The 20,968-nt window shown below is 42.1% G+C and overlaps 1 long non-coding RNA gene across 1 annotated transcript; it reads right to left on the bottom strand.

Moving 5' to 3' along the window:
• Nucleotides 1-870: 870 nt before the first annotated feature.
• Nucleotides 871-7,937, bottom strand: LOC130283402 (uncharacterized). The gene is made up of 3 exons (XR_008846688.1): nt 7,686-7,937; nt 2,713-2,820; nt 871-1,105 (listed from the first exon to the last, which is right to left on the bottom strand). It is a non-coding gene; the product is annotated as an uncharacterized LOC130283402 (long non-coding RNA).
• Nucleotides 7,938-20,968: the final 13,031 nt, after the last annotated feature.

Here is a 20,968-nt window from a genome sequence, read left to right as displayed (position 1 = left end):
TTTCTGGCACCAGTTGATTTGAAAAAAAATTGGTTTCCACTGGAGAACCCCTTTAAATCTCTAAAAATAGGGACTTCATCTCGCAATGTACTAATTGATATAGTATTATAAGTAATTTACTATTTTTTATTCAGTTTTTAAGGACTTAAAAGAGTATTCCGGGGGAAACTCAACTGGTGCCAAAAAGTTATACAGATTTGTAAATTACTTCTATATAAAAATCTTAATCCTTCCAGTACTTTTCAGCTGCTGTATGCTCCAGAGGAAGTTGTGTAGTTTTTTCCAGTCTGACCACGGGGATCTCTGCTGACACCTCTATCCCTGTGAGGAACTGTCCAGAGCACAGGAGGTTTGCTATGTCCTTCTCTGGACAGTTCCTGACATGTACAGAGGTGTCAGCAGAGAGCACTGTGGTCAGACTGGAACTACACAACTTCCTCTGTAGCATACAGCAGTTGAAAAGTACTGGAGGGATTAAGATTTTGAAATAGAAGTAATTTACAAATCTGTTTAACTTTTTGGCACCAGTTGATTTGAAAAAAAAAAAAAAAAAAAACCCTTTAAGCATTTTTTGAGAACTGATACTATTGTAGCTTTATTAAAGTGACAAAAAGTTTGACATGTCAGACAGGCATGCAAAAAGTTGTGTTCAGACAGAATGAAAATTTTAGGTATTGCCCACGGAGTGCTAATGGCCTTTTTGAATCTCTGTTCTACACCATAAGCAGTGCTCCTCCCTAAGGAGAATACTTACCCCATATATATATATATATATATATATATGTATATATAATTTATATATATTACAATAATAAAAATTATTTATTTATATTAATATAATGAGCATAAAGTCTTTAACCATTTTAAAGTTGCAGCTTCTTTAACTTTTATTTTCCATCTTCTTTTTTGCTATTTTGTAAGTCCTAAATAAACCTTCCGCTCCATGTCTGCTCCATCTCCCATAACCGCACATTCCGCGTCTTCTGACCTTTTTCTACCCATTGGCTTCACTATGTAATTTCCATTTAAAGCCCTGACCACACTCTGTTACTTGGGATTGCAATTTGTATCGAAGCCTTTACTTAGAAGAGGAATCACGTATTGTCTGCAGGGAGAATCACAGCATGTAATTATACTGCTCCGAACCGAGGCGACAGACATTTTATACAGAACATAAATGGTTAAATCCCAATGATTCTACAGCCTAAATTGATCTATCCATCTAGAAGCCTTCTATCTCCCTCTCATATCTATCGATCAAATCCTCAGCGGAATGTCTGTAATAACTCATGCCAAAAGGAATCGATACAGAAAGGATACTGGGAAAGTAGCTGGGACCCCCACCATTCCTGAGAATGAAGGGGCTGCAGCCTGCTGGATTCATTGTGGATCCCAGAGATCAGACCTTAACAAACATAGTGATGGCATATCCTAGAAATATGCTTAAAGAAGCACTCCAGGTTTTGTTTTTCCCCCCCATATTCACACTCACCATCACTAGTCATATGTTATTGTAACTGGGTCATGTGATCACCAGTCTGACCCACAGAAAATCACAGTGTTTAATGCGCCAGAGGAAGTGGTCAGTCCTGTGTCTACTGACTTCCTGTGAACTTCTGCTATCTGGGATCAGGATATATAGTAGTTATACTCCTCCCCCACCAGCTCTATCTGTATACTGCTGCTACCTCTATGGGATCATGATATATAGTAGTTATACTCCTCCCCTCCAGCTCTATCTGTATACTGCTATCTCTATGGGATCAGGATATATAGTAGTTATACTCCTCCCCTCCAGCTCTATCTGTGTACTGCTAACTCTATGGAATCAGGATATATAGTAGTTATACTCCTCCCCTCCAGCTCTATCTGTATACTGCTGCTGCTATCTCTATGGGATTAGAATATATAGTAGTTATACTCCTCCCCTCCAGCTCTATCTGTATACTGCTGTCTCTATGGGATCAGGATATATAGTAGTTATACTCCTCCCCTTCAGCTCTATCTGTATACTGCTGCTATCTCTATGGGATCAGGATATATATAGTAGTTATACTCCTCCCCCCCCAGCTCTATCTGTATACTGCTACTGCTAACTATGGGATCAGGATATATATATAGTAGTTATACTCCTCCCCTCCAGCTCTATCTGTATACTGCTGTTATCTCTATTTGATCAGGATATAAAGCAGTTATGCACCTCCCCTGAGGCTGTATTCACATATTGCATTTTTTGCTGCATTTTTTCTCATTTTGCTCAGATTTTTCCCAAAATCTCTGCAGAATTTTTTTTTTTTCCTGAACATATTCGATCTGGTTGTGAATTTATTTTGTACCTTCTATTCCTTCATTAAAATTTGGAATTACAAAAATGGTTCAATGTTACTGCAATTTCACAAATCACTGTAACAATGTGTCATTTTACAGTGATTTTGGAGCTTAACCCACTCCTGCCACATCAGCTAAACCAGGTGAGCACTAGGCATACACAAGAACCTTTACATTATTCTCTAATAATAGCCTATGCTGCGCAATATAAGCAAGACAAGATAAGACAATCCCAGTAGCAAATGTTTTGGCCAGACCCTTTAGAACCCACAGGGTGACAACTTTTGTCAAGGAATAGGTGTATGTCCCCTTTAAGGTATTTTTCTGTATCTTTACATTTATTTTATTTAAAAAATTTTTATTAAATCATCAAAATATAAAAACCTGCAATTTTAAGGGCTCCCTTCTGGCGTTATGACAACTTCATAACTACTACGCCGATGTCTCGGGGGATTGAGAGATTCTCTAAGACTAATGATCTAAGACGATGATCTGTAAAGAAAAATATTGATTATGTTCCAGGCAAGAAAAAAAAAATTACATTTTACAAGGAACAGAAAAAATAAAATAAAAAAACAACAACACTGGAGCTTTAAACATGACGGACGTTGTGCCTATAACTAGACCATAAAAATCACAGAAGCAGCGGTGCACCATGGGGTGTAAACAAACCAATAAAAAAATCTCAATTTAAAAGATAATTCACACCTCGGCCTCCCAAGGTTGGGTGCAACTCTAATAAAGGCTTCACATGTAGACGGGGTCGGGTCACACCGATGATGCATACAGATCAAATGGGCAACCACCAGTGTTTTCCAACCAGGGTGCCTCCAGCTGTTGCCTAACTACAGGATCCTGTGTCTGTTTCGGTGCTGGTGTGGACCGAAACAGAGACAGGATCCTTTCCAGCACACTTTTAAAGGCACCTACCTGACCAAAGTGTACTGCCAAATTGGACCTGAGGAAGGCACCTTTGAGTGCCGAAACGCGTTGTCCGTATTACCCAATAAAAATATTTATTGTTCTGTGCTCGCCTGCGTCCTTTTTATTGTGAGCAACCTCGAGCAGCGCCTCCAAGACCACCTTTTCCTAATATTTGCACATTTCCAAGCTGGTCCCATATTGGGAACCCAGAATCGGTCCGAGTGCAGCAGCTCTAGTGCACCTCGATTACCACGACCAGCAGCCGTCATGGTATCTACACGTCATTACCTAAAGGTGAGTATATCACTTAGGTGTGGTGGAGGGATCACACCAAATCGATATACGCTACCAGGGAGCGCCCCCTGTCTCTTCCTTTTTTCTCTCCCATCTCCATCAAGTGCTATAAAAGGACTTCAGAAACGAACAGGATACCCGACACTGTTCAGATTTAAAGGGGTACTTTGGTGGAAATCTTTTTTCTTTTAAATCAACTGGTGGCAGAAAGTTAAACAGATTTGTAAATTACTTCTATTAAAAAATCTTAATCCTTCGAGTACTTATTAGCTGCGGAATGCTACAGAGAAAATTCCTTTCTTTTGGAACACTGATGACATCACGAGCACAGAGCTCTCTGCTGACATCTCTGTCCATTTTAGCTACCATGCATAGCAGATGTATGTTAAGGGCAGCATGGTGGCTCAGTGGTTAGCACTGCTGCCTTGCAGTGCTGGGGACGTGGGTTCATATCCCACTAAGGACAACAATAAATAAAGCATTATTATTATAATAACGTCAGCAGAGAGAACTGTGTTCGTGATGTCATCAGTGTTCCAAAAAGAAAAGAATTTCCTCTGTAGTATTCAGCAGCTAATAAGTACAGGAAGGATTAAGATTTTTTAATAGAAGTCATTTACAAATATGTTTAGCTTTCTGCCACCAGTTGATTTAAAAAAAAAAAAAGGTTTTCACCGGAGTACCCCTTTAAAAGTACATGGATCTGTGGATATATCAGATGAGTAGCTTTATTGTAACATTCATGCAACACGTTTCGCTGCACATGGGCAGCTTCATCAGGCATATCACATGGGTAACAGGCACCTGTTTAAATACTTGGTGGTGTTAAAGGGGTACTCCCCTGGAAAACATTTTTTGGTGCCAAAACATTAAACTGATTTGTAAATTACTTCTATTAAAAAAAAAATAATCTTAATCCTTTCTGTACTTATCAACTGTTATATGCTCCACAGGAAGTTCTATTCTTTTTGAATTTCCTTTCTGTCTGACCACAGTGCTCTCTGCTGACACCTCTGTCCATTTTGGGAACTGTCCAGGGTAGGAGCAAATCACCATAGCAAACCTCTCCTGCTCTGGACAGTTTCCAAAATGGAAAGAGGTGTCAGCAGAGAGCACTGTGGTCAGACATAAAGGAAATTCAAAAAGAAAAGAACTTCATGTGGAACATTCAGCAGCTGATAAGTACTGGAAGGATTAATATTTTTAAATTGAAGTAATTTACAAATCAGTTTAACTTTCTAGCATGCATTGATTTAAAAAATAAAAATAAAAAAAATCCAGGGGGGTACCCCTTTATTCCCTAATTAACAACTGAGCTAAAACGTAGCAATGAACACATATAACACTATGCAAGATCAAGAATAAATAAAGCATATACATATATAATTTGCCGTATTTTTTTGCCCTATAGGACGCACCCAATTTATAGGTGCAAAATCTAAAAAAATTAAGATTTTGAACCCAACAGTGGTCTTCAACCTGCGGACCTCCAGATGTTGCAAAACTACAACTCCCAGCATGTCCGGACAGCCGTTGGCTGTCCGGGCATGCTGGGAGTTGTAGTTTTGCAACATCTGGAGGTCCACAGGTTGAAGACCACTGGATAGGAAGTAATACTCACGTGTCCCCGTCGCTCCGGACCCGTCACCGCTGCCCTGGATGTCGCTCCATCGCTGTCGCCGCGTCCCCGTGGTGTCCCCGACTCTCCGGATGTCTTCTTCCCCGGGATCCATGCTCTCCGTCACCGTCATCACGTCGCTACGCACGCCGCTCCTATTGGATGACGGGACGGCGTGCGCGGCGACGTGATGACGTCGAAGGAGAGCGCCTTCCAAGCAGGGGATCCCAGCACGGAGCAGACACCGAGGAGGCAGGTAAGGTCCTGTAAGCTGTTCGGGACCGCCGCGATTTCACCGCGGCGGTCCTGAAGAGCCCAACTGAGCAGCCGGGTTAGTGTCACTTTCCCTTCAGACGCGGCGGTCAGCTTTGATCGCCACGTCTGAAGGGTTAATACAGGGCATCACCGCGATCGGTGATGTCCTGTATTAGCCGCGGGTCCTGGCCGTTGATGGCCGCAGGGACCGCCGTGATAGGGGGTGTATTCGCCGTATAAGACGAGTAGGAGAAAATCCCCATAGCAAACCTCTCCCGCCCTGAACAGTTCCTAAAATGGACAGAGAGGTCAGCAGAGAGCACTGTGGTCAGACAGAAAGGAAATTCAAAAAGAAAAGAACTTCCTTTGGAGCATATAGCAGCTGATAAGTACTGGAAGGATTAGGATTTTTAAATAGAAGTAATTTACAAATATGTTAAACTTTCTGACACCAGTTGATTTAAATAAATAAATAAAACGTTTTTTTTTTTTTTTTACCATCTTTGGTAAGAGGCCATGTTCCTCCTCCCCCTCCTCCCTGTGGGATTACTTGGAATCCTGCACATGAGAGGGCCTTCTCCCCTTTCTATTTTCATACTTGCCAAGTGGGCGGGCTCTACCTGGTGTGATGTCACAGCTGTCGACATCAGGGGTTGGGTGAGGGAGTATGGAGCACCCTCGGGAGCCGCTATCTGTAGCTGAGCCCATATACGTTGCATTGATCTATACAAGCAATTCAATGATTGCTTATAAAAGGCCTATAGGGGTGGGACCAAAGAAAAAAAAATTATTTTAAATATAAAATATTTAAAAATATGTAAAAATAAATATTAAATCACTCGCCTTTTTGCATTTCCTAAATAAAAAAAAAAAGGTAAGCACTGATCCTGCCCTCACTTACCATGCAATCACTGCAGGCTGCTCTGTAACCCCCTCCTCCTTTTATGCTGTAGTCTGATAGGACAGGAGTGAGCACAGAGTGATAGTCCCGCCCTCATTTTCTGGACTTTGTCCCAGTGTGTGCTTCTGGTTGGGAACAGGTTATATGGGCACTTTCAGATTCAAAAACATTTAATATGTCGTACATTCATAAAAAATGTTATCTCCTTTTTATATAAATCATGGCTTATTAAAAAAAAAGACCACTAGGGGTCTCCATACCATCCAGAACATAATCCTGTCCGGCTTCAACATCTTCTTTGTCCCAGCGGAAGCACAGGCTGGGACAAAGTCCAGGAAGTGAGGGCGGGACTAGCGCTTCTCTGTGCTCACTCCTGTCCTATCAGACTGCAGCATGAAAACAGGAGGGGGTAACAGAGCAGCTACAGTGATAGGATCAAGAGACCCAGCATAGCACAGCAGACTCGGGGAGGAAGATGAGTCATGCAGAGTGAGGACACGCCCCTCCAGTTCACAGAACGACAAATCAAGTGAGCAACTGATATAATTTCTATCATAGGTATTTGTGAGAGAAATATAGGCGCTAGACACATAACAATTATATATAGTGATCAGGACTGGGTACTGAATAAATATTATAATTTTTTTTATTTAAAACAGCTGTCACGCCCCCTCCCATAGGCTTGCATTGAGGGGGCGAAGCGTGACGTCACACGGGGACAGAGCCGTGACGTCACCGTGATCGCCAGTAATCAGACCCGGAGCGAACACAGTTCTCTCTGCTGACACCTCTGTCCATGTCAGGAACTGTCCAGAGCAGGATAAGTTTGCTATGGGGATTTTCTCCTGTTCTGGACAGTTCCTTATACGGGCATCAGGTGTCAGCAGAGAGCACTGTGGACAATATAAAAAAAAAAAATTCAAAAAAGAAAATAACTTCCTCTATAGCATACAGCTGCCAAAAAATACTGGAAGGGTAAAGATTTTTTTTTTTTATAGAAGTAATTTACAAATCTGTTTAACCTTCTAGCACCAGTTGATTTAAAAAAAAAATAAAAAAAAATAAAAAATGTTTTCCACCCGAGTACCCCTTTAATTCTGTAGTGTGAATAGGCAGGGAAAGGGAACTACAAGCTACTGGAGATGAGTAAGATGCCATATTCCTCTAATATGATCTGTTGCAAGGTTTCATATATTCCAGTGTTTCCCAACCAGGGTGCCTCCAGCTGTTGCAAAACTACAACTCCCAGCATGCCCGGACAGCCAACGGCTGTCCGGGCATGCTGGGATTTGTAGTTTTGCAACAGCTGGAGGCACCCTGGTTGGGAAACACTGGTATATTCTCACGTACTAGAACATTCTTCACCTCACTATTTTACGGCAGTGTTCACACTTGTATATAACTCCTGTTCCTTTTGTGTTTTCTATCTAGAGCACCTATTTTTAGTATCTGGTCGCTTGTGTAGCTGCAGATGTATTTTCGGTAAGTCACGCCATTTTGAACGCTGTCTATGCCGCCCGATGTCATCTGAATCTGACCCAGCTGCTTTGTGCATTGTGGACTGTGATAATACTGTCGGGTTTGGAGGAAATATTGCATCATTGTTTTGTATCAAAGTAGAATAAATGACTGATTCATAGTTTTTAACGTCTGGGGTTATGGATTAGTCATCATGGGAAAAGGTCAGATGAGAAAAGTGAAATCCTAGAGCAGTGGTCTTCAACCTGCGGACCTCCAGATGTTGCAAAACGGCTGTCCGGGCATGCTGGGAGTTGTAGTTTTGCAACATTTGGAGGTCCGCAGGTTGAAGACCACTGTCCTAGAGGACCCAAAGGCGGCTCCACTGATGTCACTGATATCCAGACAACATCATGCTGGGTATCATCGAGTGTAATTCTTCAGTCACATCCACCGGAGCTGCGTGCACAATTCTGCGGATTCCTGCTAAAATCTGTCACCCCCGGCACTTGCACTTCTCTCCCGACTCTTTCCGGTGATCGACTTCAAATCGTTCAAAACGGAGTTTTTAGGACATTAATTCCTAAATCCCAGCATGCCTGGACAGTCATAGTGGTATTCATACCCTGTCTGCTCCTCTGCGCTCTGCATAAGCTGCAGTCATCTTCAGTTATTTAGTAGAGTTTTACTAGATTGCTCCCATCCGTTGTCCTAGCACAGTGTTTCCCAACCAGGAAGACTCCAGCTGTTGTAAAACTACAACTCCAAGCATACCCGGACACCCCTTGACTGCCCAGGCATGCTGAGAGTTGTAGTTTTGCAACAGCTGGAGCTACACTGGTTGAGAAACACTGCTCTAAGAAATGGTGTAGTAGTTTTTTTTTTATTTTTTATGCCACAGGAAAACTTTAATTTTTTACTTTGTAGCATGTACGTGTAAATGGAGTCAAGTTTTGTACACTGCTCAAAATAATAAAGGGAACACTTAAACAACACAATGTAACTCCAAGTCAATGACACTTGTGTGAAATCCCACTGTCCACTCAGGAAGAACACTGATTGACAATCAATTTCACATGGAACAGACAACAGGTGGAAATGAGCAATTAGCAAGACACCCCCAGTAAAGGAGTGGTTCTGCAGGTGGTGACCACAGACCACTTCTCAGTTCCTATGCTTTCTGGTTGATGTTTTGGTCACTTTTGGTCTGTTGAAGTTCCATTGGGAAGGAAACAGCTGTCACCAGCAAGCGTACACACTGGCGTTCTGAACTCATTACGGCAAGCCGCCGTTATCCTGTTTTATGCACAATGAATAAAAGATAAATGCTTTACAGCACTGGGTGAGTGCCTTTGACCTTTTCTACTGTTGAACTGTATTTACATGTTGCTACTTGCACAAATGAGCACCACCTAAAACTACGCTGTCTCCGCTGCAAACTTCAGCTCCCATTGAAAGACTGTTATCCGTACACAGAAAGTAGTGCCTGCATAGCTTTTCCTCTACTAACATGCTGTGTTATTTTAGTGTTCCCTTTATTTTTTTGAGCAGTGTATATACTAGAATTCCCCTTTTGAAAGAACATATAAAGCAGAGGAAATAATTATTTGACCCCCCTGCTGATTTTTTTTTAAAATCAATTATAGTTTTTATTAAAATGTGAATAAACATTAACCTATCAATAATCATACAATTATAAATGTCAAGGTTTTCTCAGTTCGAATAGGTACAATGTGAGAAAAAATGATATATATTTATTACAATACACAGTAAATTACCAAAATGATAAAAGAAATAAGATAAACTGATGTGATAAATGCTATTAAAGCTGTAAAATACATACGGTAAATAATAACAGGTGAAAATAGGCTTCAGTATTTATAAAAGTCAATGATTAAATACAAATATAACCTGAGGAAAGAAGAAAATAAATAAACAAACAAAATATATACTAAGGAAAACGGGAACAATACAGTTAATAAACTACAAACTTCCAAATAAGTCATAAATTGATTTGCATTTTACTGAAATAAGTATTTGGCCCCTTGGCAGAATATGACTTAGTACTTGGTGGCAAAAACCCTTGTTGGTCAGACATTTCTAGTAGTCTTCGCCAGGTTTGCAGACATCTCAGGAGGGATTTTGTCTCGGATCTTCTCAAAGTCATTAAAGGGATACTCCGGCGCTAAGACATGTTATCCCCTATCCAAAGGATAAGATGCCTGATCGCGGGGGTCCCACCGCCGCACCCAGTTAGAATCAGCCCCCGGAGCATAGTGATGTCATGGCTCCGCCCCTGTGTGATGTCACGCTCCGCCCCCTCAATGCAAGCCTATGGAGGGGATGTGACAGCTCCCAGTCTCTGGCCGCACATCAAGCTGGGAAAGGTCAGAGATGACACTCTTTTGTAGGCTGCAAAAAACTGAACTTCCGGGGAAAAGAAAAACAAAGAAATTTGATACCAGCCACCAAACACATGTAAGTAAAGTATATTAGTGACTAGACTAACTTTATTGGGGTACTCTAGGACCTTAAGGGTCTATTCACAGGGGCGGATTTATTTGTGTGTTTCCCGCTGCGTATTGGAAAGGGGGCGGCTCTTCTCGGCTGTCGCAACTGATTTTTCGCTGTGGAAAATCCGCCGCAAGCCCCATTGAAGTCAGTAGGCGTAAATTCTGCCGCGGAAAATCTGCTGCGGACAGCCGAGAAGAGCCCGCCCCCTTTCAAATACGCAGCGGGAAACCCACAAATAAATCCGCCCGTGTGAACGTATCCTAAAGGGGTACTCCACTGCTCAGCGTTTGGAACAAACTACTCCTAACGCTGGAGCCGGCACCAGGGGCTCGTGAACTGATAGCCCTGCCCCCCCCCCCCTCATGACGACATGCCCCGCCCCCTCAATGCAAGTCTATGATAGGGGGCGTGGCCATATACTTGCACTGAGGGGGCATGGCGTCACCAGGGCGTAGCCTTGACTTCACAACCCCCCGCAGCCCTCACCCAGTGTTTGGAACAAAATGTTCCGTACGCTGGAGCAGTGGAGTAATTCCTTTAAGAGAGTGCTCCTAATCTCATCCCCTTACCTGTAGGATAGTCCTGGGAGCCAGAAATCATCTGATTGATAGGGAATCAAATACCCCAAATACTTATTTAATAAATTGATAAATTGTTTAAAATGCGTCTTTCTGGGATTTTTTTTTTTTTTTGCTATTCTGATAAAATAAACTGACCATTAAAATTATAGACCGATCATTTATTTGTTGCTGGGCAAATTTCCAAATATAGAAGGAGATAAAATAATTTTTTTTTCTTCACTGTTTGCAAACAAATACAAAAAATAAATGTAAATTCTTACTCTCCGCACTCACCTGTTTTTACACAAATCTCAAATATGACACAAAACAGTGACGGATAATCGCAGAACATTCCGCTTTTTGACACGCCCCTCACATATGGAAGGAAAGGATTTTATTGATGGCAGATGTTTGTTTTTTTTCTCCTGAAAATAAATCAGTGGCCCCATCCTGTGGCCCTCCAGCTGTTACAGAAATAACACTCCCAGCATGTCCTCTGGAGAGTCACAGGTTTGCAGAGCGCGCTGTAAGGAAAGGTACAACAGATGAACGTCCATTGACTGGGAGCTCTATGGGAGCGCCGGAATATCCATCATTGGGGAGGAAAATACAGGAATCGTGATACATTTGAGATAAAGATTTTACTCTGTTTATTCTGGAGAATCCTGAGCAATTCCTATTACTAAACAACATGGAAACTGGTGAATAAACAACTGATACAAAATGTATAAACCGCAGAATAATTTGTAATACGGGCAACGCAATGCAATGGCCGGTATTCATCCAACCAATCCTCCAACTCCCGGAATGTTGCACCATATACTATACCAGTGTTTGCCAACCAGAGGGCCTCCAGCTGTTGCAAAACTACAACTTTCAGCATGCCCGGACAGCCGTTGGCTGTCCGGGCATGCTGGGAGTTGTAGTTTTGCAACAGCTGGGGGCACCCAGGTTGGGAAACACTGACATATACTATATACTACTATATAGTCCAACATGCTGGGAGTTGTAGTTTTGAAACAGCTGGAGGCACCCCTGGTTGGAAAACACTGACTTATACTATATACTACTATATAGTCCAACATGCTGGGAGTTGTAGTTTTGCAACAGCTGGAGGCACCCCTGGTTGGAAAACACTGACTTATATACTACTATATAGTCCAACATGCTGGGAGTTGTAGTTTTGCAACAGCTGGAGGCACCCCTGGTTTGGAAACACTGACTTATACTATATACTACTATATAGTCCAACATGCCGGGAGTTGTAGTTTTGCAACAGCTGGAGGCACCCCTGGTTGGAAAACACTGACTTATACTATATACTACTATATAGTCCAACATGCTGGGAGTTGTAGTTTTGCAACAGCTGGAGGCACCCCTGGTTTGGAAACACTGACTTATACTATATACTACTATATAGTCCAACATGCCGGGAGTTGTAGTTTTGCAACAGCTGGAGGCACCCCTAGTTGGGAAACACTGACCTATACTATATACTACTATATAGTCCAACATGCTGGGAGTTGTAGTTTTCATTTAGGGCAGCTGCTGAGCCACATGCTGTATCAGGGCATGCTGGGAGTTGTAGTTAGTAACTAACTGTAACTCCCGAATTTAATAAAAAAAAAAAAAAAAGTCACATCAAAACAAAAATGGTCCTGTTAAAAACTAGAGATCGGGGCACAAAAAATGACCCTCAAACAGGCCGTATAAGGAGAAATAAAAATAAAAAGTTATAGGGGTCAGAATAGGATAAAATTTCCCCCCGCATATGTGTATCCGGTGATGTCACACATGTATAATTCATTATGCAAATTAGCATGGGCGGTATTTTCTATTCAAGAACGGTGGCGACCCTATGTCTGGGGCGCGGACCTGTAGAATACACGTTATCAGGATACATGAAGTCTGTGCAGCAGATGCTATAGTGACCTGTTGGCCGTGGAGTCAAAACATCACAAGATTTATAAATGTCTGGATAATCCATCCCCCAACCATGATGTAAAAGTTTGTCGCGGTGATCCGGGCCGGCACCATTACCAGCAGATGTTGACTGTAACTTACAGCTGACACCCTGGTTTTGACATTGAAATACAACCATAAGGGTTAACAAACTTTTTGAATGTCATTTTGAAAACTTTGGGGGGGGGGGCAGTTTTTATAATGGGGTAATTTATGGGATATTTCTAACATGAAAGACCCTCAAATCCACTTCAAACTGAACTGGCCCCTGAAAAATGCCGTTTTTAAAATTTTCGTGAAATATTGGAAAATTGCTGCTGAACTTTGAAGCCCTCTGATGTCTTCCAAAAGTAAAAACATGTCAATTTTATGATGCAAACATAAAGTACACATATTGTATTTGTGAATCAATGTATAATTTATTTTGAATATTCATTTTCTTTAAAGGGGTAGTCCAGTGGTGAAAAACTGCCCCCTGCGATCTCTCTGTACGGGGCCCCGGCTCTCCGCCGAGATAGCGGGTGTCGACCCCCTCACGAGGCGGCGGCCGACACGCCCCCTCAATACATCTCTATGGCAGAGCCGGAGATTGCCGAAGGCAGCGCTTCGGCTCTGCCATAGAGTTGTATTGAGGGGGCGTGTCGGCCGCCGCCTCGTGCGGAGGTCGACACGCCCCCTTCCCGCGGGCTGTCGGGGCTCCGTACAGGAGATCGCAGGGGGCCCCAGCGGTCGGACCCCCCGCGATCTGCAACTTATCCCCTATCCTTAGGATAGGGGATAAGTTGCTCACCACTGAATCACCACTGGACTACTCCTTTAAAAGCAGAGAGCTTCAAAGTTAGAAAAATGCAAAATTTTCTAAATTTTCATGAAATTTTTGGATTTTTCACAAAGAAAGGATGCACGTAACGACGAAAATTTACCACTGTGTTAAAGTAGAATATGTAAAAAAAAAACAATCTAGGAATCAGAATAAACGGTAAAAGCAATCCAGAGTTATTAATGCTTAAAGTGACAGTGGTCAGATGTGCAAAAAAGGGCTGCGTCCTTAAAGTGTAATTTTTATGTGTCTAGCACCTTTATTTTATTTTTTTATAACACTTTTAATTTATCTCACTAGTCTGAATTCCTCTCAAAGGGAGGGGGCGTGGCCTCACTATACTGGTCTCCGCCCCCCCCCCCCCCCCTAGGTAATCTGTCTTCTCACATGTCCCCTAGCATTAGCAAAACTACAACTCCCAGCATGTCCTCACTGACAGTAGCGGGACACAAGATGACAGTGGGAGGATTTTCCCTGCGCTCACAGCTGTCAATCAAAGTGTGTCCATGACATAGGTGATGACTCATGGACACAGCAGGACTAGTATGTGTCCAAGCAGGCAGGGGGGGGGCAGTTGTTTGACTGGCTTTTTCAATATGAAATACTGAAAATTTTCTAATGAAAGCAATTGCAAAACCTATTGGTTATACACGCTTTACAACATATCAAAAGATTTTGTATCTGACAGCGCCCATTTAAGGTGAAAAAGGGCTCAGTCCTTAAGGGGTTAAGTGTTTCCTTTATTTTTTTGAACAGTGTATATATAATGTGTTTATTTGATAGGGAGATGGGGATGTAGCTGTAGGGACTGGTCAAAGATGGTGACATCACTCAGGGGGCAGGGCTATATCTCAGAGACAAGATTTAGCCATGCCTCCTGAGACAGTAGAGAATAATGCGTCATTTTGGGGCAAAAGAAAGGAGCGGAGGAGCTAGATTCAACTCCACACTGACACGAAAGGGCTACACAACTTCCCGTCAGTAGAGAGAAAGGAGCAAAGAAGCTGCTGAGACAAAACCAGACTGACAATGAGAGGACTACACAACTTCCTGTCATGAAAGTGGGGGGGGGGGGAGAGAGCCGGCAGATTATGAAACAACACACTGACAATGAAGGGATTAGACAACTTCCTGTTGGGAGAGAGGAAGGAGCTGGGGATCTGCTGAGACAACACCACACAGACAATAAGAGGACTACACAACTTTCTGACAGGTGAGGCACACAAAAACATGCTGAATCTAGCACAATTAGTAAGTTATCTATCTGGGGGTTATAGTCTTATTTAAAGGGGTACTCCACTGGCCAGCGTGGGGGAACATTTAGTTCTGAACGCTGTGTGCGCAGCTGGTTCCAGAAAGTTAAACAGATTTGTAAATTAATTCTATTAAAAAAAATCTTAATCCTACCAGTACTTATCAGCTGGTAAAGTTGAGTTGTTCTTTTCTGTCTGACCACAGTGCTCTCTGCTGGCATCTCTGTCTGTCTCAGGAACTGTCCAGAACAGGAGAGGTTTGCTATGGGGATTTGCTTCTACTCAGGACAGTTCCTGACATGGGCAGAGGTGTCAGCAGAGAGCACTGTGGTCAGACAGAAAAGAACAACTCAACTTCAGCAGCTGATAAGTACTGGTAGGATTAAGATTTTTTATTAGAAGTAATTTACAAATCTGTTTAACTTTCTGGAGCCAGTTGATGAAAAAAAAAAAAGTTTTTTTTACTGGAATACCCCTTTAACTGTATCCCTAGCATCCTATTCATTACCCAGGAGGAGCAGAGTATGGATTCGGTTCAGGGAGAAGACCAAGAGAAATATATAACTGATAAAATAAGATAAAACATGAAATAATGTGAATTCCTTCCTGGAATGGATGTGACTTGGAGGAAAACTTCCTTGTAAACTCGGAGTTCTTATAAAGATAATGAGTGGACTCCGCCAGCATCTGACCCCAGGAAGAAATGACAATCATTCTCTCATCTAGTAAAGATCTGAAGACCTGATGGAAACCTGGGGAGGGGGCGAGGGGAAGAGATAAAGCATAAATCTGTATTGATCAGAGCTATAGAACATCTGACACGGCCATCACCGCAGGATGGAAGGTCCACACCGGGTCGATATGCTACATAAATCCACTGGGTCTCCAGTCCGGGGGTCTGTTCTTCTGTATATACGTGTACAGGGAGGGGTTGTTTTTACACTTCCTGTCATTCATCCCATTAAAGGGGTAATCCGGTGGAAAACAATTTTTTTTATTTTTAATAAACTGGTGCCAGAAAGTTAAACAGATTTGTAAATTACTTCAATTTAAAAATTTTAATTCTTCCAGTACTTATTAGCAGCTGTATTCTACAGAGGAAGTTCTTTTCTTTTTGAATTTCTTTTTTGTTTGACCACAGTGCTCTCTGCTGACACCTCTTTCCATGTCAGGAACTGTCCAGAGAAGAAGCAAATCCCCATAGTAAACCTCTCCTGCTCTGGACAGTTCCTGACACGGACAGAGGTGTCAGCAGAGAGCACTGTGGTCAAGACAGAAAAGAAATTCAAAAAGAAAAGAATTTCCTCTGCAGTATACAGCAGCTGATAAGTACTGAAAGGATTAAGATTTTTAAATAGATGTAATTTACAAATCTATTTAACTTTCTGGCAATAGTTTTCCACAATAGCACAATACAGTCCTATCTGCAGCCTGAGTGAGTAATAACAGGGAGCAATAGAGTGATGTCATCTGAACAGGAATAGAGATTATAGGGGTACTCCGGTGGAAACCTTTATTTTATTTTATTTTTTTATGAACTGGTGTCAGAAAGTTAAACAGATTTGTAAATTACTTCTATTAAAAAAATCTTTACCCTTCGAGTACTTATTAGCAGCTGTATGCTACAGAGGAAATTCTTTTCTTTTTGAATTTCTTTTTTGTCTTGTCCACAGTGCTCTCTGCTGACACCTGATGTCCGTATCAGGAACTGTCCAGAGCAGGAGAAAATCCCAATAGCAAACCTATGCTGCTCTGGACAGTTCCTGATACAGACAGAGATGTCAGCAGAGAGCACTGTGGACAAGACAAAAAAGAAATTAAAAAAGAAAAGAATTTCCTCTGTAGCATACAGCTGCTAAAAAGTATAGGAAGGGTAAAGATCTTTTAATAGAAGTAATTTACAAATCTGCACCAGTTGACTTATAAAGACCTTAAAAAAATGTTTTCCACCGGACTACCCCTTTAAACCAGTGCTTCCCAACCAACATGCCCGGATGGCCAAATCAGTATACATTCCCTGTCTGCTCCTCTGATTATCATTCCCTGTCTGCTCCTCTGATTAAGCTGCAGTCATTCAGGCAGAGCCAGGGTTGTTTAGTATAAAGGTTTTTACTAGATTGCTCCTATTCGTCGTCATAGCACAGTGTTTCCCAACCAGGGTGCCTCCAGCTGTTGCAAAACTACAACTTCCAGCATGCTCGGCCAGCCTTTGACTGTCCGGGAATGCTGGGAGTTGCAGTTTTGCAACAGCTGGAGGCACCCTGGTTGGGAAGCACTGGCTTAAACCTTCAGGTTTCGTGTTTCTTTTAATTGCTTTTTCATGGATTTTTTGCTTCTATGGATTAATGCTTTGGGTTTCGAATGTTGAGGAGATGGGGATGGGCCGGTGCAGACCATTAAAGGGGTATTCCATTGAAAAACTTTTTTTTTTTTTTTTCATATCAGCTGGCTCCAGAAAGTTAAACAGATTTGTAAATTACTTCTATTAAAACAGTTTAAACCTACCACTACTTATCAGCTGCTAAAGTTGAGTTGTTCTTTTCTGTCTGACAACAGTGCTCTCTGCTGACACCTCTGTCTGTCTCAGGAACTGTCCATAGCAGGAGAGGTTTTTGCTATGGGGATTTGTCCTACTCTGGACAGTTCCTGACATGGACAGAGGTGGTCAGAGAGAAAAGAACAACTCAACTTCAGCAGCTGATAAGTACTGGTAGGATTAATATATATATATATATTTTTTATAGAAGTAATTTACAAATCTGTTTAACTTTCTAAATCTGAGGCTAGGTTCAGACTACGGAATTTCCACCGGAATTTTCGCTTTTAAATTTCCGGCAGAAATTCCGCTTACTATAATGCATAGTGTAGTGAATGGTTTTCCGTTCACAAATTCACACTTCGGAATTTGTGAAGTGGGAAAATCCGGATGAAAAAATCAGCTAGAAAATTTCCGCCTGAAGAAAGGGGTTGCTCTTTCTTCAGGCGGAAATCCTAGCGGAACACATAGCAGTCTATAGGAGACTGCAGTGTCCGCGCGGTCGTAGCGCCGACTAATTCAGTCGGCGCAGGCGGAACTCGGAATCTCCGGGCGGAAATGTTCTGCCCGGAGATTCCTTAGTCTGAACCTAGCCTTAATCCTAAATCTTCCAGTACTTATCAGCTGCTGTATGCTCCAGAGGAAGGTTATTTAGTATGAAGGTTTTTACTAGATTGCTCCTATTCGTCGTCATAGCACAGTCGTCATGGTGCCTCCAGCTGTTGCAAAACTACAACTCCCAGCATGCCCGGACAGCCGAAGGCTGTCCGGGCATGCTGGGAGTTGTAGTTTTGCAACAGCTGGAGGCATTCTGGTTGGGAAGCCCTGGATTAATCCTTCAGGTTTCGTGTTTCTTTTAATTGCTTTTTCATGGATTTTTTGCTCCTATGGATTAATGCTTTGGGTATCGAATGTTGATAAGATGGGGATGGGCCGATGCGGACATAATAAGTCAGCGTCCTCGGTAACTGATCGGGGGTTATCGGCCAGAACCTTGGGATTTCGTGAAAAATGCTATTTATACATCTGTGTAGTTATGTACATATAAGGGAATGATCAGCCGTATAGAAATATTCTCATGTCCTTCCTTAGCTTCTCCATCATCTTCATCTCCTGGTGATGCTTATTCACCTTTATATACAATGCACTTGGAAAATCTTTTAGTCATTTAGTTATGTTGCTCCTTGTGTTTCCCCCATTATTCTGCCCTTAACCCCTTAAAGGGGTACTCCGGTGAAAATCTTTTTTCTTTTAAATCAACTGGTGGCAGAAAGTACTACTATATACACCGCAGGAGAAACGCTAGCACAGGCTTCCAGTATCCGTATACACTGCTATATAATACTATATACACCGCAGGAGAAATGCTAGCACAGGCTTCCAGTATCCGTATACACTGCTATATACTACTATATACACCGCAGGAGAAATTCTAGCACAGGCTTCCAGTATCCGTATACACTGCTATATACTACTATATACACCGCAGGAGAAACGCTAGCACAGGCTTCCAGTATCCGTATACACTGCTATATACTACTATATACACCGCAGGAGAAATTCTAGCACAGGCTTCCAGTATCCGTATACTCTGCTATATACTACTATATACACCGCAGGAGAAATGCTAGCACAGGCTTCCAATATCCGTATACACTGCTATATACTACTATATACACCGCAGGAGAAATGCTAGCACAGGCTTCCAGTATCCGTATACACTGCTATATACTACTATATACACCGCAGGAGAAATTCTAGCACAGGCTTCCAGTATCCGTATACACTGCTATATACTACTATATACACCGCAGGAGAAACGCTAGCACAGGCTTCCAGTATCCGTATACACTGCTATATACTACTATATACACCGCAGGAGAAATTCTAGCACAGGCTTCCAGTATCCGTATTTGCTCCTATGGATTAATGCTTTGGGTATCGAATGTTGATAAGATGGGGATGGGCCGATGCGGACATAATAAGTCAGCGTCCTCGGTAACTGATCGGGGGTTATCGGCCAGAACCTTGGGATTTCGTGAAAAATGCTATTTATACATCTGTGTAGTTATGTACATATAAGGGAATGATCAGCCGTATAGAAATATTCTCATGTCCTTCCTTAGCTTCTCCATCATCTTCATCTCCTGGTGATGCTTATTCACCTTTATATACAATGCACTTGGAAAATCTTTTAGTCATTTAGTTATGTTGCTCCTTGTGTTTCCCCCATTATTCTGCCCTTAACCCCTTAAAGGGGTACTCCGGTGAAAATCTTTTTTCTTTTAAATCAACTGGTGGCAGAAAGTACTACTATATACACCGCAGGAGAAACGCTAGCACAGGCTTCCAGTATCCGTATACACTGCTATATAATACTATATACACCGCAGGAGAAATGCTAGCACAGGCTTCCAGTATCCGTATACACTGCTATATACTACTATATACACCGCAGGAGAAATTCTAGCACAGGCTTCCAGTATCCGTATACACTGCTATATACTACTATATACACCGCAGGAGAAACGCTAGCACAGGCTTCCAGTATCCGTATACACTGCTATATACTACTATATACACCGCAGGAGAAATGCTAGCACAGGCTTCCAGTATCCGTATACTCTGCTATATACTACTATATACACCGCAGGAGAAATGCTAGCACAGGCTTCCAATATCCGTATACACTGCTATATACTACTATATACACCGCAGGAGAAATGCTAGCACAGGCTTCCAGTATCCGTATACACTGCTATATACTACTATATACACCGCAGGAGAAATTCTAGCACAGGCTTCCAGTATCCGTATACACTGCTATATACTACTATATACACCGCAGGAGAAACGCTAGCACAGGCTTCCAGTATCCGTATACACTGCTATATACTACTATATACACCGCAGGAGAAATGCTAGCACAGGCTTCCAGTATCCGTATACTCTGCTATATACTACTATATACACCGCAGGAGAAATGCTAGCACAGGCTTCCAATATCCGTATACACTGCTATATACTACTATATACACCGCAGGAGAAATGCTAGCACAGGCTTCCAGTATCCGTATACACTGCTATATACTACTATATACACCGCAGGAGAAATGCAAGCACAGGCTTCCAGTATCCGTATATACTGCTATATACTACTATATACACCACAGGAGAAATGCTAACACAGGCTTCCAGTATCTGTATACACTGCTATATACTACTATATACACCGCAGGAGAAATGCTAGCACAGGCTTCCAGTATCCGTATACACTGCTATATACTACTATATACACCGCAGGAGAAATGCTAGCACAGGCTTCCAGTATCCGTATACACTGCTATATACTACTATATACACCGCAGGAGAAATGCTAGCACAGGCTTCCAGTATCCGTATACACTGCTATATACTACTATATACACCGCAGGAGAAATGCTAGCACAGGCTTCCAGTATCTGTATACACTGCTCTATACTACTATATACACCGCAGGAGAAATGCTATCACAAGCTTCCAGTATCCGTATATACTGCTATATA

The sequence above is a fragment of the Hyla sarda genome, chromosome 7 (genome assembly GCF_029499605.1).
Source record: "Hyla sarda isolate aHylSar1 chromosome 7, aHylSar1.hap1, whole genome shotgun sequence".
In the NCBI taxonomy this organism is placed as follows: domain Eukaryota; kingdom Metazoa; phylum Chordata; class Amphibia; order Anura; family Hylidae; genus Hyla; species Hyla sarda.
This window is presented reverse-complemented; position numbering and strand designations above follow the sequence as displayed.